At 42.2% G+C, this 17750-nt stretch overlaps 1 pseudogene; it reads left to right on the top strand.

Moving 5' to 3' along the window:
* Positions 1–11358: 11358 nt before the first annotated feature.
* On the top strand, positions 11359–13674 carry LOC115146981 (aquaporin-3-like; annotated as a pseudogene).
* Positions 13675–17750: the final 4076 nt, after the last annotated feature.

The raw sequence follows: 17750 nt of genomic DNA, 5'->3' as shown, positions 1-17750 counted from the left end.
TACTACTGAACCCCCAAAACAGCAACCAACAGTGGCTACGTTTAACCAATAGTAATATGTAACTAGCCTAATGTCACTACTGATACTGCTAAGCGGGAGCTGATGCATACACGGCACAAGCATACACAATAAGAGTGACAATGATCATCTTAAACCTAGGCCTACAATTGTCTACTTGAGCTGTGGGCTAATGTCAAACCTTATATGTCAGTAAGCCATCAGAGAAGAATACACACATGCGCAAATGTGTTGGTACCCTTAGAGCTCGTTGAAATAATGCTTAATTCCTCCTGGAAAATGATGACATTTAAATATATTTTATCATGTATACTTGCATGCCTTAGGTATGTCATAGAATAAAGCAAAGAAGCTGTGAAAAGAGATTCATTATTGCTTATTATACAAATATATTCTAAAATGGCCTGGACACATTTGTTGGTACTCCTTAGAAAAAATTATAAATAATGGAATTATAGTGATATTTCAAACTAATTTGTTTCTTTAATTAGTATCACACGCCTCCAATCTTGTAATCAGTCATTCAGCCTATTTAAATGGAGAAAAGTAGTCACTGTGCTGTTTGGTATCATTGTGGTCACCACACTGAACATGGACCAGAGTAAAGTAGTCACTGAGCTGTTTGGTATCATTGTGTGCACCACACTGAACATGGACCAGAGTAAAGTAGTCACTGAGCATTTGAGTATCATTGTGTTGCACATGGACCAGAGTAAAGTAGTCACTGAGCTGTTTGGTATCATTGTGGGCACCACACTGAACATGGACCAGAGTAAAGTAGTCACTGAGCTGTTTGGTATCATTGTGTGCACCACACTGAACATGGACCAGAGTAAAGTAGTCTCTGTGCTGTTTGGTATCATTGTGTTGCACCACACTGAACATGGACCAGAGTAAAGTAGTCACTGAGCTGTTTGGTATCATTGTGGTCACCACACTGAACATGGACCAGAGTAAAGTAGTCACTGAGCTGTTTGGTATCATTGTGGTCACCACACTGAACATGGACCAGAGTAAAGTAGTCACTGAGCTGTTTGGTATCATTGTGTGCACCACACTGAACATGGACCAGAGTAAAGTAGTCACTGAGCTGTTTGGTATCATTGTGTTGCACCACACTGAACATGGACCAGAGTAAAGTAGTCACTGAGCTGTTTGGTATCATTGTGGGCACCACACTGAACATGGACCAGAGTAAAGTAGTCACTGAGCTGTTTGGTATCATTGTGTGCACCACACTGAACATGGACCAGAGTAAAATAGTCACTGAGCTGTTTGGTATCATTGTGTTGCACCACACTGACCATGGACCAGAGTAAAGTAGTCACTGTGCTGTTTGGTATCATTGTGGGCACCACACTGAACATGGACCAGAGTAAAGTAGTCACTGTGCTGTTTGGTATCATTGTGATCACCACACTGAACATGGACCAGAGTAAAGTAGTCACTGAGCTGTTTGGTATCATTGTGTTGCACCACACTGACCATGGACCAGAGTAAAGTAGTCACTGAGCTGTTTGGTATCATTGTGTGCACCACACTGAACATGGACCAGAGTAAAGTAGTCTCTGTGCTGTTTGGTATCATTGTGTTGCACCACACTGAACATGGACCAGAGTAAAGTAGTCTCTGAGCTGTTTGGTATCATTGTGGTCACCACACTGAACATGGACCAGAGTAAAGTAGTCACTGAGCTGTTTGGTATCATTGTGTGTGCCTCACTGAACATGGACCAGAGTAAAGTAGTCACTGAGCTGTTTGGTATCATTGTGTGCACCACACTGAACATGGACCAGAGTAAAGTAGTCACTGAGCTGTTTGGTATCATTGTGTGCACCACACTGACCATGGACCAGAGTAAAGTAGTCACTGTGCTGTTTGGTATCATTGTGTGCACCACACTGAACATGGACCAGAGTAAAGTAGTCACTGAGCTGTTGAGCTGTTTGGTATCATTGTGGTCACCATACTGAACATGGACCAGAGTAAAGTAGTCACTGTGCTGTTTGGTATCATTGTGGTCACCACACTGAACATGGACCAGAGTAAAGTAGTCACTGAGCTGTTTGGTATCATTGTGGTCACCACACTGAACATGGACCAGAGTAAAATAGTCACTGAGCTGTTTGGTATCATTGTGTTGCACCACACTGAACATGGACCAGAGTAAAGTAGTCACTGTGCTGTTTGGTATCATTGTGTTGCACCACACTGAACATGGACCAGAGTAAAGTAGTCACTGTGCTGTTTGGTATCATTGTGTTGCACCACACTGAACATGGACCAGAGTAAAGTAGTCTCTGAGCTGTTTGGTATCATTGTGGTCACCACACTGAACATGGACCAGAGTAAAGTAGTCACTGAGCTGTTTGGTATCATTGTGTGTGCCTCACTGAACATGGACCAGATTAAAGTAGTCACTGAGCTGTTTGGTATCATTGTGGTCACCACACTGAACATGGACCAGAGTAAAGTAGTCACTGAGCTGTTTGGTATCATTGTGGTCACCACACTGAACATGGACCAGAGTAAAGTAGTCACTGAGCTGTTTGGTATCATTGTGTGCACCACACTGAACATGGACCAGAGAAAGCAAAGGAGAGATTTGTCTGAGGAGATGAGAAAGAAAATAATAGACAAGCGTGGTAAAGGTAAAGGCTACAAGACCATCTCCAAGCAGTTGCAAATATTATTTAGAAGTTTAAGGTTCATGGAACTGTAGCCAACTTCCCTGGGTGCAGCCGCAACAGGAAAATTAACCCCAGATTGAACAGAAAGATAGCGTGAATGGTAGAAAATGAACCAAGGATAACTGCCAAAGAGACTGAACTCCAAGGTGAAGGTACATCAGCCAGCTGGTTTCTTCACGCATCGCAGCAACAGAAACAAGCATCTTTCTGGTAAGAAGAAGGGCGGGGGTGTATGCCTTATGATTAACGAGACGTGGTGTGATACAGGAACTCAAGTCTTTCTGTTCACCTGATTTAGAATTCCTCACAATCAAATGCCGACCGCATTATCTACCTAGAGAATTCTCTTCGATTATAATCACAGCTGCATATATCCCACCCAAGCAGACACATCGATGGCCCTGAACAAACTTCATTTGATTCTATGTAAACTGGAAACCACATATCATGAGGCTGCATTTATTGTAGCTGGGGATTTTAACCAGGCAAATCGGGAAACAAGGCTCCCTAAACTCTATCAGCATATCGATTGTGCAACCAGGGCTGGCAGAACCCTAGATCATTGTTATTCTAACTTCCACGAGGCATATAAGGCCCTCCCCCACCATCCTTTTGGAAAAGCTGACCACGACTCCATTTTGTTGCTTCCAGCCTATAGCTCCTGCGCTCAGGGCTGTTCAACGCTTGTCTGACCAATCTGATTCCACGCTCAAGATTGCTTCGATCACGTGGACTGGGATATGTTCCACATTGCGGCGAACAACAACATTGATGAATACGCTGATTCGGTGAGCGGGTTTATTAGCAAGTGCATCGGCGACGTCGTACCCACAGCGTCTATTAAAACATTCCCAAACCAGAAACCCTGGATGGATGGCAGCATTCGCGCAAAACTGAAAGCGCAAACCACTGCTATTAATCAGGGCAAGGTGACCGGAAACAAACAGTGTATCTATTCCCTCCGCAAGGCAATCAAACAAGCTAAGCATCAACGGCTCAGACATGAGAAGTATGTGGCAGGGTCTACAGTCAATCACGGACTATAAAAGGAAAACCAGCCCCGTCGCGGACCAGGATGTCTTGCTCCCAGACAGACTAAACAACTTATTTGAGGACAATACAGTGCCACTGACATGGCCCGCTACCAAAACCTGTGGGCTCTCCTTCACTGCGGCCGACGCAGTGAAGCTGGGTCTCGACCCCGCCCTGTGTTTGAATATATTTATTTCATTTCATTTGCGATTTTCATGAATAGGAAAAGTTGCGTTATGCTAATGCATTTGAGGCTATGATTACGCTCCCGGATACGGGTTTGCTAGTCGCAACATAACATTTGATTTGATTTAATTGCACCATCCGTCACTTTTTCAGCAAAGTGGGCTCCATGGAAGAAGACCCAAGAGGACTCCACTTTTGAAAGAAAAACTTTTTTTTTTTAAAGGAATTTGCTAAAATGCATATTGACAAGCCACAATCCTTCTGGGAGGAAGTCATTTGGCCAGATGAGTCAAAACTGGAGCTTTTTGGCAAGTCACATCAGCTCTATGTTCACAGACGAAAAAATGACGCTTTCAAAGAAAAGAACACCATACCTACAGTGAAACATGGAGTAGGCTCGGTTATGTTTTGAGTTGTCTGAAAGCTCTCTCCAACAGAATGTTTAATAAAGTGATACCACGCTTGATAGCCAACAGCTAATCACCACTTTATTTTGGCCAGGTCGCAGTTGTAAATGAGAACTTGTTCTCAACTAGCTTACCTGGTTAAATAAAGGTGAAATAAATGAAATAGAAATATATATATTTCGTGTCAGCTTCCCAGCTAAGGTCGAAGGTGATAACTTGAAATCTGAGGAAAAAAGGTTTAGGGTTAAAGTTAGAATTAGAAGTGGTAATAGTTTTTTTTAATGAGCTGTACTTCTGTGCTTTATGATAGAAACCCAGTAATAATGTTGAGAGATATCAACGCATATATGGCAACCCACAGCTTTTGGGTCAGCACTATGATGGTAGATACGAGTCATGCTCAGCTACTGTGTCACGGATCCCCCCGGAACTGTCATTATGCACATCTGGTCCCTATTCCCAGTGATTAGTAATTGTATAAGTGTGCCCTTTGTTCACCATTGTTGATTATTGTTCCCCATGTCCGTTGGTCGTGTGAGTACCTATGTGTTGGTGCAGCTGTTATGCTGTGTGCTGTATATCATGTGTATTACAGGTATTGTCCTGTGTCATTCAACGAGGTTTACCCTCACTCTTTTGTTTGTATACGTGTTTGTTTTGGGTGTATTAAAAACCCTTATTGTTTATTCTTGCGCCTGTCTCCAAATCCTTTATACCAGCGTGACAGAATAACCGATCATTAAGGGAGACCGCAGGAATGGCCCGTCCGGACACCGCCGCTACTTCGGCAGCTGCAACTGGGCCGTCCGACGTCGCCACAATCCGACGCCACTGCAACTGGTCCATCCGACGCCACTGCAACTGGTCCATCCGGCGCCGCTGCTCCTTCGGCAGCTGGCCTGTCCAAAGACGATGCAACCTCAGCAGCTGCATCGGGTCCTGATCGACCCGCACTGCGTTCCTGTGATGGGGGGGGGGGGGGTACTATCACTGATCTGTCCGGAACTGTCATCACGCACACCTGGTCCCATTGATTAGAAATTGTATAATTGTGCCCTTTGTTCACCGTTGTCCTGTCGGTTATTGTTCCCATGTCCGTTGGTGGTGTGAGTACCTATGCTTTGGTGTCGCTGTTATGCTGCCTGCTTTATATATTGTGTATTACGGGTATCGTGCGTTCAACGAGGTTTACCCTTTTGGGTGTATTAAAAACCCCTATTGTGTATTCTTGGATTCTCCAAATCCTTTATAGCAGCATGACATACTAAGCTATTTTTTTGATACTTCAAGATACCCCGGTTAGACTCTTTTATTGGTTAACAATTTTATGGGCCTTCCTTCCACACTACCTGATATACAGTAGATGTCCTGGGCTGTCTGCAACAACCTCTGTAACGCCATGTGTTTAAGACCGGTACGATTGCCATACCAGGCAGTAATGCAGCCAGTCAGGATGCTCTCAATTGTATAACCTTTTGAGGTTTTGAGGGCCCATGCCAAACTCTGTTGCGCCTTCTTCACGACTGTGCGTGTGTGTTAGGATAATTTTAAGTCTTTAGTGATATAGACACAGAGGAACTTGAACATCTCGACCTGCTCCACTGCAACCCCGTCAATATGGATGGGGGGCGTGGTCTCCCCCCGTTTCCTGTAGTCCACGATCATCTCATTGGTCTTACTGACCTTTGTTGCTCTGGCACCAAACTGACAGATCTCTGACCACCTCCCTGTAGGCTGACTCATCGTCACCGGTGATCAGGCCTACCACCGTTGATAAGGCAGCAAACTTGATGATGGTGTTGGAGTCATGCATGGCCACACAGTCATGGGTGAACTACAGGAGGGGACTAAGCACTCACCCCTGTGGGGCCCTAGTGTTAAGGGTCAGCTTGGCGGAGGTTACCTACCCTTACCACTTGGGGTCGGCCCGTCAGGAAGTCCAGGATCCAGTTACAGATGGAAGTGTTCAAACCCAGAGTCCTAAGATTTGTGACGAGCTTGGAGGGGACAATGTTGTTGAATGCTGAGCTGTAGTCAATGACCAGCACTCTCAACTACACCATGGTTAAAAGTATGTGGACACGTGCTTTTCAACCATCTCATTCCAACATTCCTCTTATCTAGGTGGGTGTGGAGAGTAATGTGTGGCGAGTAAGACTAGGTCATCCATGGATCTTTTGGGGAGGTATGCAAATTGGAATAGGTCTAGGGTGTCTGGGATGGTGGAGCTAATGTGTGCCATAACCAGCCTCTCAAAGTACTTCATTCATGATTCCAGAAGTGAGTGCTATAGTGTGTTAGTCACAAGGATAGTTGTCATCTTAAAACGTGGGGACTGTAGACTGGGACAAGGAGAGGTTGAAAGTTACTGTGAATATGCCTGCCAGCTGTTCTGTGCGTGCTCTGATAACCCACCCTGGTATATGGGCCACACGGCCTTGTGGGTGTTGACCTGATTAAAGACCTTTCTCATGTCGGCCTCGGTGAGCGAGATCAACAAATGTGTTATTTCATAGTTGTGATGTCTTCACTATTATTCTAAAATGTAGAAAATAGTCCAAATAAAGAAAATCCTAGAATGTGTTGGTGTCCAAACTTTTGACTGGTACTGTATGTATGTGTATTTTTACATTTTAGTCATTTAAGTGATTTCATTTCCACATCAGTAATGCTATTGTGTATGGTAATTATACAAGATAAGTACCCTGCTTAAAACTACTTCAGTGATTTAAGGCGAACATATGAAGTAGAGCTTGAACCGGTTACTCTGTTGAAACTACCTGCCGTGCCATGAACATTCAGACCTTTTTGTAGAGGCTGTAGTTTTCTTGCATACAGGCAGGCGACACTATGGCTACATTTGCACATGCAGCACAATTCTGATATGTTTTCCACTAGTTGTTATTTTGATCAATCACATCAGATCTTTTCAAATCAGATCTTTTGCAGCTGATCTGCCTGGTGAAAAGATAAATTACTGAAAAATATATCGGAAATGGCCTGTTTGACCAAGTTACAAAACACCAAGTGGAGTAGTTGTAGTAATCCACAACATTTCCAAGAAAGCAGAGGAGGAAAAAGTCGAAAAAGAGGACTTGAAAACAATAATAATGAAGGGGGGGAAATATGGGTGGAGATGTGTAGGGTTCAAATATATATATTGTGGCAAAGAAGGGGGTCGAGTGATAAGTGGCAGATATGTGAGAGCAGAACTAATAAACGGGCTCTGCCCGATCACTAAAATGGCCACCCCTGTCAGAAATACAGATCACAAAATGGCCGACAGCCAAAACTACAAGTCCCAGAAGCAAGGGGAACCCTCAGAAGGTGGAGCCAACCCACAGATAAAGGGTCAAGAAAAACCAGGAAGAGGAAGAGAGGGTGCTGGAAGGATCTATGAACAATAGAGAAAGAGACTATAGAGATTGGCTGGATTTACCGTGTATGAGCTGGATTGTTTTGGACTTACCTGTTGGCGTTTGGACCTGGACCTACCGAGAACCCGATTCGTGTACCGAACCCTGCTATCCTTGACCTCGCCTACGGCCTGGGTGGACCAGGACGGAGAAACAAACGAACAGGTACTGTCCTGTTCGAAAGAACTCTCATTCTTGGGTGATTTGGTGACAGTTTACCACTTAGTTTGTGACAAACGCTCCTAACCTTGAAGAGGTTTGCCACAATATATATATATATATATATATATATATATATATATATGTAATATAAATAAGGTTCAAAATCCAGGAGAGCTGTGTTTTTTATTTTTTAACAAGGGAGGGATCCTTTTCTGAGATCTTAGAGTCGACACACAGCCCTCCTTCACACACATTCCTAGTCAGCCCTGCGCCTCTGCCACCGACCCTGTTCTCACTGGACGACCCTGTCACAGCTGCTTCATGGGAAAACAGAAGGCACCCTTGGACAAGCTAGTGAGGACCTTTCAGATCCGCCACATGTTGCTACGCCAGGGTCTGGCAGAGTGCTTGGGAACCCTGATTCTCGTGGTGAGTGGGGACTGTTCTACGTCACTAGAGTAGCATTACCTATGTAAATAAAACCCTTCTCTTGAGTCTAAGCCTTTAGTGGGCGATATCTACTAAGCTAACATATGAAATTGTTTTAAGATGGTCATGGGGAAGGAAGTATGCTTTGAAGTGTTTTTCCTACATCTGAGACCTGTATTTAACTCCTTTAGTTTTGGCACATTGTAAGGGTTTTCTGGTGAAAGAGAGGCGGACCAAAATGCAGCGTGGTGGTTATTCATGTTTTTAATAAAGACGACTATACATGAACAGACTATACAAAACAAGAAAAGTGAAAACCTAAACAGTCCTATCTGGTGCAAACACAGAGACAGGAACAATCACCCACAAAACCCAACACAAAACAGGCTACCTAAATATGGTTCCCAATCAGAGACAATGACTAACACCTGCCTCTGATTGAGAACCATATCAGGCCAAACATAGAAATAGACAAACCAGACACACAACATAGAATGCCCACCCAGCTCACGTCCTGACCAACACTAAAACAAGGAAAACACATACGAACGATGGACAGAACGTGACACATATTCTACCCCTATTCACTTCTATTAATTTTTACCGCCCAGTACCAGGTTACCTTCAGACAAGTCTTATTAACCTTGTGGGCGTTTTTAGGTTTTTATTTAATATAATGGGATGTCACCGGATATCGACCTCAGAGTGTAATGAGGGGGTGACTGTCAATAGGAAACACAGTGCCATACTATCATTAGCTATCCAACAAGTAGGAGCTGATTGACAGCTTGTGGGTGTGAAAAGAATGTCCTCCAAAATCTAGATGAGGCAGGTTATTAACCCAATTGCTTGTTAAGTATTTTAAATCATCTGACTTTGTTTTTCATGTCGAAGACTTACACTGAAAATGAACATCCTTTACTTTAAATTAATACATTTAAATAATATTGTTTTCCATATAACCAGGTAATTAATTCTGAGCGAAAGTAAAGTCATCAGATAATTATTAATACTAATATTAATACTAATACATTCCATATTTACACAGATTCACTGTGTTTTGTAAAATATAGAAATTGATCTATAATTAATCCACAAACATATTCACATGCATACCGCTGTAGGGAGAACTCAAAACCTAGCCTATATGAGACAAACCTACGGAATAGAATAGAATCGTATCCCTTTCACCCTCCAAGGTGAAAGATAATTGTCATGGAACCAACTCGTTCACGTAGGTAACTGAAAGGCACTAGCCTCCTCCTTGGTATTCAGCTCAATCCAAATAAAGCACGTGAGATTAATACACAAACAGCTACCTGGTATCAACCATTTCCAATGGTAACCACCACACAGCACAACAACAGTAGCTGGAGCGAAGATACGAGAGGGGGTGGTCATGCCATCTGGTATTTTCCTAGCCTGCAGTGTGAGAGGTGTAACTTATGTCTGATCCGCTGTTTGGACACACTACTGAGTGAAGCGTTATACCCCCCTGGCAAACACAGCTCCCCTGGCCGTGGATGCCTGAAGGCAGGTCTTCTCTGCTCTAAAGAAAGCTCCACAGGTAGATATCTAGCTAGGATCTTCAATAGCCACCATAACCCACCTACCACAACACACTCTTGATCAAATGCATATAGAAAGCTTTATATCTTCCCATGGAAACTCTGCACCAATGTATGTTTCTGTATGATCCACCATATGCTGCTTGGTTGAATATACAGCTGAAGTCGGAAGTTTGCATACACTTAGGTCGGAGTCATTAAAACTCATTTTTCAACCACTCCACACATTTCTTGTCAACAAACTATTGTTTTGGCAAGTCGGTTAGGACATCGACTTTGTGCCTGACAAGTTATTTTTCCAACAATTGTTTACAGACAGATTATTTCACTTATAATTCACTGTATCACAACTCCAGTGAGTCAGAAGTTTACATACTCTAAGTTGACTGTGCCTTTAAACAGCTTGGAAAATTCCAGAAAATTATGTCATGGCTTTTGAAGCTTCTGATAGGCTAATTGGAATCATTTGAGTCAATTGGAGGTGTACCTGTGGATGTATTTCAACGCCTACCTTCAAACTTAGTGTCTCTTTGGGAAAATCAAAAGAAATCAGCCAAGACTTCAGAAAAAAAATTGTAGACTTCCACAAGTCTGGTTCATCCTTGGTAGCAATTTCCAAACGCCTGAAGGTACCACGTTCATCTGTACATACAATAGTACGCAAGTATAAAGACCATGGGACCACGCAGCCGTCGCTTAGTCTCATAGAGATTAACATACTTTGGTGCGAAAAGTTCCAATCAATCCCAGAACAACAGCAAAGGACCTTGTGAAGATGCTGGAGGAAACAGGTACAGAAGTATCTATATCCACAGTAAAACGAGTCCTATATCGACATAACCTGAAAGGCCGCTCAGCAAGGAAGAAGCCACTGCTCCAAAACCCGCCATAAAAAAGCCAGACTTCGGTTTGCAACTGCACATGGAGACAAAGATTGTACTTCTTGTCCTCTAGTCTGATGAAAAAAATATAACTGTTTGGCCATAATGACCATCATTATGTTTGAAGGAATAAGGGAGAGGCTTGCAAGCTGAAGAACACCATCCCAACCGTGAAGCACGGTGGTGGCAGCATCATGTTGTGGGGGTGGTTTACTGCAGGAGGGACTGGTGCACTTCACAAAATAGATGGCATTATGAGGATGGAAAATTATGTGGATATATTGAAGCAACATCAAAACTCATTTGAAATAAGTACTGGACCACCGCTCGACCACAGGCATTTTTGGGATCCTGAGTGCACAAGGCACTCAGACAAAAGTTGATTGAAAATTTTTTTGGGCCGGACAACAAGCTGACTAAAGCAGAAAGAGACTGGACTGGAACAGGCTATTCTCTATGCATCCTCCATTCTCACTAATCTACACAGAAAATGTCTACACAGATAGTCTAACTATCTGAATGTGATGCCATAGTAAACTTGTTGATGATGAAGATGACCCTTATATATAATGTTCATCACCGTCAACTTTGCCTTTTGGCTTCGCTGCCACACTGGTCATACTGGTCAGCGGACAGGTCTCAGGTGATGGGGGCACAATATCACTCTTACTATTATCTTACTTCCTCTGACATCGAAGGTCAGGAGAATAAGAGTTTTCATTCGTCCAGACATTACTGTCTTATAGTAGCAAGTCTATTGGGAGTGATCAGTTCAACTATTGTGACAGACACATTCTACCTAAGGTAAACTAACAGTAATTTCAACTGCAATATTTAGAGACAGGAGACAGAGAGAGAGAGAACTGCAAACAGTGGAAATCCGAGAGGCATACAGAGGAACAAAGAATGACACTCGTTTGCCCCTCAAATTTCAAAGTTATTGGGTCCATGAATGAAAGGAAAGTGTGAAATTACAAATTGAGTTATTTCTTCATTCACTATAAAAGCAAATCAAAAGGCAGGCAGCACAGAGAGTTCCGCAGTTCACTTGTGCCCACGTCTTCAATGCCTTTATAATGAGGCTGTCGCCCTCTAATACAGATGGCAGCTGTGAAAATAAGACCTGTATAATTAGGGACCTCCTACCATGGCGCAATTTAAGCTGCAAACGCAAGGTGAGAGGAGGGAGACCGACACCTACGTGAATGCGCAGTCTGAACAGTTCATTAGGTTTTCTACTTCAAGCTTTTAAAGGGCAAATCTACTGTAGCTTCATGGGATCATTTTCAGGGGCGTTTTCATCGCTCCAATTGACTGTGTGGCACAGAGACCTGCCATCCTAACAGCTATTTACCGAGTCTACTATTATGGCAGATAGTCTCGGGTCCTTTATTCCCCTCTGAGAAAAGGTTTTAAGAGAATCATCTATGGTCTTGATATGCTCGGGTTGTTTTCTCTCATTTAGAGAAAATCAGGAGGAGACTTGGTTTAAAGAGGGATGGTCTTGGGTGTTTTTTACTCAGAGAAAATGGAATAGAATGAAACTGAGAAATGGCCATTCACCCTTTGCCAAATTGTTCTTTGTCACAGGAGGCCACCTGAACCCAACTGTAACCTTCGCTCTCTGTCTATTGGGGAGAGAACCTTGGAGGGAGTTCCCTGTATTTTTCTTATTCCAGACTCTGGGGGCCTTTGGCATGTATTTTGGTGAGGGGAATTTGGAAATGTTTTATGATGATAAATGTCCAAACAACAACAACAACAACATTTTTTCTAGTTGCCATGTTCCACTGAAAACATTCAAGACTTCAAGTTTAGACTTAAATAACTGTTAACTCCCTTTTAACTGTTAAAGGGAGTTTCAAGGTTATACAGCTACTGTAGATGGTACTGTACCACACACAATGTGGTATCTTATATGTTACCATGGTTTCTCCAGATGCATTGTGGGACTACGGCCAAGGAACACTGATCGTTTAGGGGGAGAATGCCACTGCTGGGATCTTTGCTACCTATCCCTCCAAACATCTCACTCTGGTTAATGGATTCTTTGACCAGGTACATTCACAATATTATAGTATATTAGTGCATCCATATTAGGACAGTCTCTGAATCACAATAAGTTATATGGACTAATATCCTGTATGGAAACCATAGTATATAACAACAACAAGCACATTTAATCAACAAAACACACAACAACCATATACAACTGAGCCTGGCTGTGTTACAGATGATAGGCACGGCTGCCCTGATCATGTGTATCCTGGCCATCGTGGACCCCTACAACAACCCTATTCACCGGGGATTGGAGGCCTTCACGGTGATCTTTGTGGTGCTGGTCATCAGTCTGTCCATGGGCTTCAACCCTGCCAGAGACCTGGGCCCACGCATATTTACTGCCCTGGCTGGCTGGGGTAGCGAGGTCTTCACGTGAGTCTCCTTAGGGTTTTTCTCCTGTTTTTTGGTTTCTGTGTTTTCTTAAATAAAGCATGTCTTATGGGAAGTTTTATCTTACCATAAGTTATTAAAGATACTCTGCTCTCACTATTTACTCTGCATAGACATACAACCTTGTCTCTGTCTTGGTCTCCCACAGAGCTTATTCCTACTGGTTCTTTGTGTCCATCTTTGCCCCCTTCATTGGTGCGGTGGTGGGGATGACGTACCAGCTGATGGTGGGGTACCACGTGGAGGGAGAGGCACGGGAGAAGAGGGAAGAGGAAGAAAAGGAGGAGCAAGAGGAGATGCTTAAACTGTCCAGCCTTACAACCAAGGAGAGCACCTGAGTGCATGAATCTTCTTACCTTGACCCATTTTAAACCCTCTCTATGTAGATAATATACTGTACGTCTTTGTAGTATTTTCTTAAATATTTAATGTCTTTCCTTAGTGACAAACTCGTTTCTTTGTGGGGATTAATAAAATATGATTCAATCAATTATTCCTTATATACCACCAGGTTCAAACCCTGAAGACAGTAGGGATTGATAGAGACCATTTGTCAACAGTACACACACACACACACACACACTGTATCTGCAGCTTCAGTATGCAACCTACTTTCAACATCAGAAACTCCTTCAAATCTAGAAAATAACAAAACAAAAACAGTCTGCCGCCTTGCTGACAAAACTGCAGTAGTGATGCTTTGGCACAGGAAAAATGGAAAACAGAGGATTCAAAGCAGAAGTAGTATCACCTCTCACTCATTTGAAATGTGGTGCTGTGTTGAATTTGTGTCAGGATCTAAGAGACGAGATGACACCTAGTTAATAATGCCAAAAAAGGAAGTTGAGCACCCAGTATACAGTTTTGCCATTTTTACTATGCTTTGCCCTTATAGTTAGGATTCTGGCTCCACTGAATTCAATATACAATGAACTATAATCCAATTGTACGCATTGTATACATATTGTACACATATTGTACACATTAATTGTATACACATACAGTACCAGTCACTTTTAAACACACCTACTCATTCCAGGGTTTTTCTTGATTGTTACTATTTTCTACATTGTAGAATAATTGAAGACATCAAAACTATAAAATAACACATATGGAATTATGTAGGAACCAAAAATGTGTTAAACAAATCAACATGTTTTATATGTGAAATTCTTCAAAGTAGCCACCCTTTGCTTTGATGACAGCTTTGCACACTCTTGGCATTTTCTCAAACACCTTCATGAGGAATGTTTTTCCAACTGTGTGAAAGGAGTTCCCACATATGCTGAGCACTTGTTGGCTGCTTTTCCTTCACTCTGTGGTCCAACTCATCCAAAACCATCTCTATTGGTTTGAGGTCGGGTGATTGTGGAGGCCAGGTCATCTGATGCAACTCTCCTTCTTGGTCAAATAGCCCTTACACAGCCTGGAGCTGTGTTCTGAGTCATTGTCCTGGTGGGGGAAAAAAATGATGACAAAAAGGGATGGCCTATCGCTGCAGAATGCTGTGGTTGCCATGCTTTTTAAGTGTGCCTTGAATTCTAAATAAATCACTGACATTGTCACCAGCAAAGCACCCCCACTCCATCACACCTCCTCCATGTGTGTCCAAACTTTTGACTGGTACTGTAAATCAGACACTAACACTCTGACCAGGCCATACAGTAGGTAGTACATACATTACCATTAGAGGGGCGCTGCAGCATTGCCAGTATGATACTACTATCATAATAAATGTGAGTGAGCTCTATCAAAGAGCTATGCGTAACAGATTACTAAAATCTTTACAACCACTTTCATGTTCTTTCCCTCAGCTCAGCAGTCTCACTGGTGATATGCTATGTTTTTCTGGAGAGCCGCACACTCTAGGAACTCCTATGCAAAACTATTTATGTCCAACGTTCCGACAGACAAGCTGTCTTCATCAGGGTATAATGACAAACACTGCAGGATGACTCGTTTATATAGTGTCAAAAGACACATACAGCTGTCTGTAATCATGTAGGCTTATGTAGCCAAATTGTATCTATGATCGTATGCTCTCCATTTTTGTTTTTTGCATGCTATTTTAATATATGAGAATTAACCAATGATATCAGGCCACAACTGGCCATGATTACAGATATCCTGTGTGTGTCTTTTGACACTATATAAACGAGTCATCCTGCAGTGTTTGTCATTATACCCTGATGAAGACAGCTTGTCTGTCAGAACGTTGGACATAAATATTTTTGCATATGAGTTCCTAGTGTGCGGCTCTCCTTCATTTTTAAGTGTTCTACTCCCCTAGCCAGCACCTCACCTAAATAGGTGTGCATTTCTTTCGCCTCTAGATTATGCTAGGTTTTCTACCTCTTAACCTCTCCCAGATGTGTACCAGATGCGCCTGTGTTCCTGGGACCTGAGCCAAATGTAACTTTGGACTGCTTTACAGCACACCATGAGAAAAAGTGACAAGACGAACGCTTGACAGCTTCAAGCAGCCTGAATAGCCCTTTCCACTCACACCCGTATACAAAAATGGTTCTTCAGCTGTCCCCATAGGACAAACCTTTTTGGTTCCAGGTAGAACCCTTTTGGGTTCCAAGTATAGCACTCTATGTAAAGGGTTTTCCATGGAACCAAAAAGGGTTCTATCTGGAACCAAAAATAGTTATTCAAAGGATTCTCCTATATGGGGACAGCTGAAGAACCCTTTTAGGTTCTAGATAGAAAAAAGGTGCTAAGAGTGTAAGGGTTGAAAATGGCAGATTTGAGAACTGATAAACGACTAAATTGGAAAGCAATGGCTATAATGCTATAAATGATGTCAGAGTTCAGGCTCTGCACTTTAGAGTGCTGTATGGGTTTTGACTGTAAGCCATTCAGAACTTGATCACCACACATGACAGGAATCCCTCCCCCTAATTGGGCAACGTTTTTTGCACATTTTTTATTGTCTGAGAGGGAAATGCTGTAAATTAAGAGAACTCGATGTACACTGAACAAACATTTTAACACAATATGTTGGTCCCATGTTTCTTGAGCGGAAATAAAAAATCCCAGAAGTGTTCCATACGCACAAAAAGCTTATTTCTCTCAAATGTTGTGCACAAATTTGTGTACATCCCTGTTAGTGAGCATTTCTCCTTTGCCAAGATAATCCATCCACTTGACAGGTGTAGAATATCAAGAAGCGGATTAAACAGCATTATCATTACACAGGTGCACCTTGTGCTGCTGGACAATAAAAGGACCATTTAAAATATGCAGTTTAGTCAAACACCATACAGATGTCTCAAATTTCAAGGGAGAGTGCAATTGGCATGGTGGGCCATGGCTGCATGCCTGCCCAGTCATGTGAAATCCATATATTAGGGCCTAATGAATTTATTTCAATTTACTGATTTCCTTATCTGAACTGTAACTGTCACGACTTCTGCCGAAGTCGTTGCCTCTCCTTGTTCGGGCGGTGCTCGGCGTTCGACGTCACCGGTCTTCTAGCCATCATTGATCCATTTTTCATTTTCCATTGGTTTTGTCTTGTCTTCCCACACACCTGTTTTCAATCCCATTCATTGCCTGTTGTGTATTTAACCCTCTGTTTCCCCTCATGTCTTTGTCAGAGATTGTTTATTGTCAGTGTAGTGTTGTTGTTGTATAGGTGTGCGACGGGTCTTCCTACCCATATTTGTTTATGTTCTTTTCCTGTTTAGTGTTATGGCGCATGTTACTAGGACATTATTACAAGACTCCATTTTACACTCCGTTTGACTCCCCTGCCACCTATACACATTTGCCTGACAGTAACTCAGTAAAATCTTTGAACTTTTTGCATGTTGCATTAATATTTTTGATCGGTATATGTAAAAAGATGAGACATTGAGGATTATAATAAATACCGCTTTGATGTCATACAAGTAACCCAAACACAGTGAGTCCAAATCTGCACATCTCATTTACATATTCTAAAACATAGACAGTGTAAACGTTCATGATCACTATGTTTCATATGTTCGTACAAGTTACAAGATGACATGGCGTCATACCCTGGGTTGTTCTGAACAGAATGAGCCTGTTTGTCTATTGTGAACAAAATATGCCTATATGACTCTTTTCTACACAAATCAAATCATATTTGTCACATGAGCCGTATACAACAGGTGTAGACTTTACCACGAAATACTTGCTTATGAGCCCCTCCTACTGAGTAAAAAATTTTTTTTTTTAATGTGACACAAGAGGAATGAAATACACAAGAATGTAGATAAATGTAGATACATTTATGTAGATGCATGTGCATGGGTGCAAGGTATTTGAGATAGATATGTACATGAAGGTAAAGTTACTAGGCATCAGGATAGATAATAATAAGGTATTTGAGGTAGATATGTACATGAAGGCAGGGTAAAGTGACTAGGCATCAGGATAGATAATAATAAGGTATTTGAGATAGATATGTACATGAAGGTAAAGTTACTAGGCATCAGGATAGATAATAATAAGAGTAAAATAAAGAACAGAATAGCAG

Source organism: Oncorhynchus nerka, linkage group LG19 (assembly GCF_034236695.1).
Source record: "Oncorhynchus nerka isolate Pitt River linkage group LG19, Oner_Uvic_2.0, whole genome shotgun sequence".
NCBI lineage: Eukaryota > Metazoa > Chordata > Actinopteri > Salmoniformes > Salmonidae > Oncorhynchus > Oncorhynchus nerka.
This window is presented reverse-complemented; position numbering and strand designations above follow the sequence as displayed.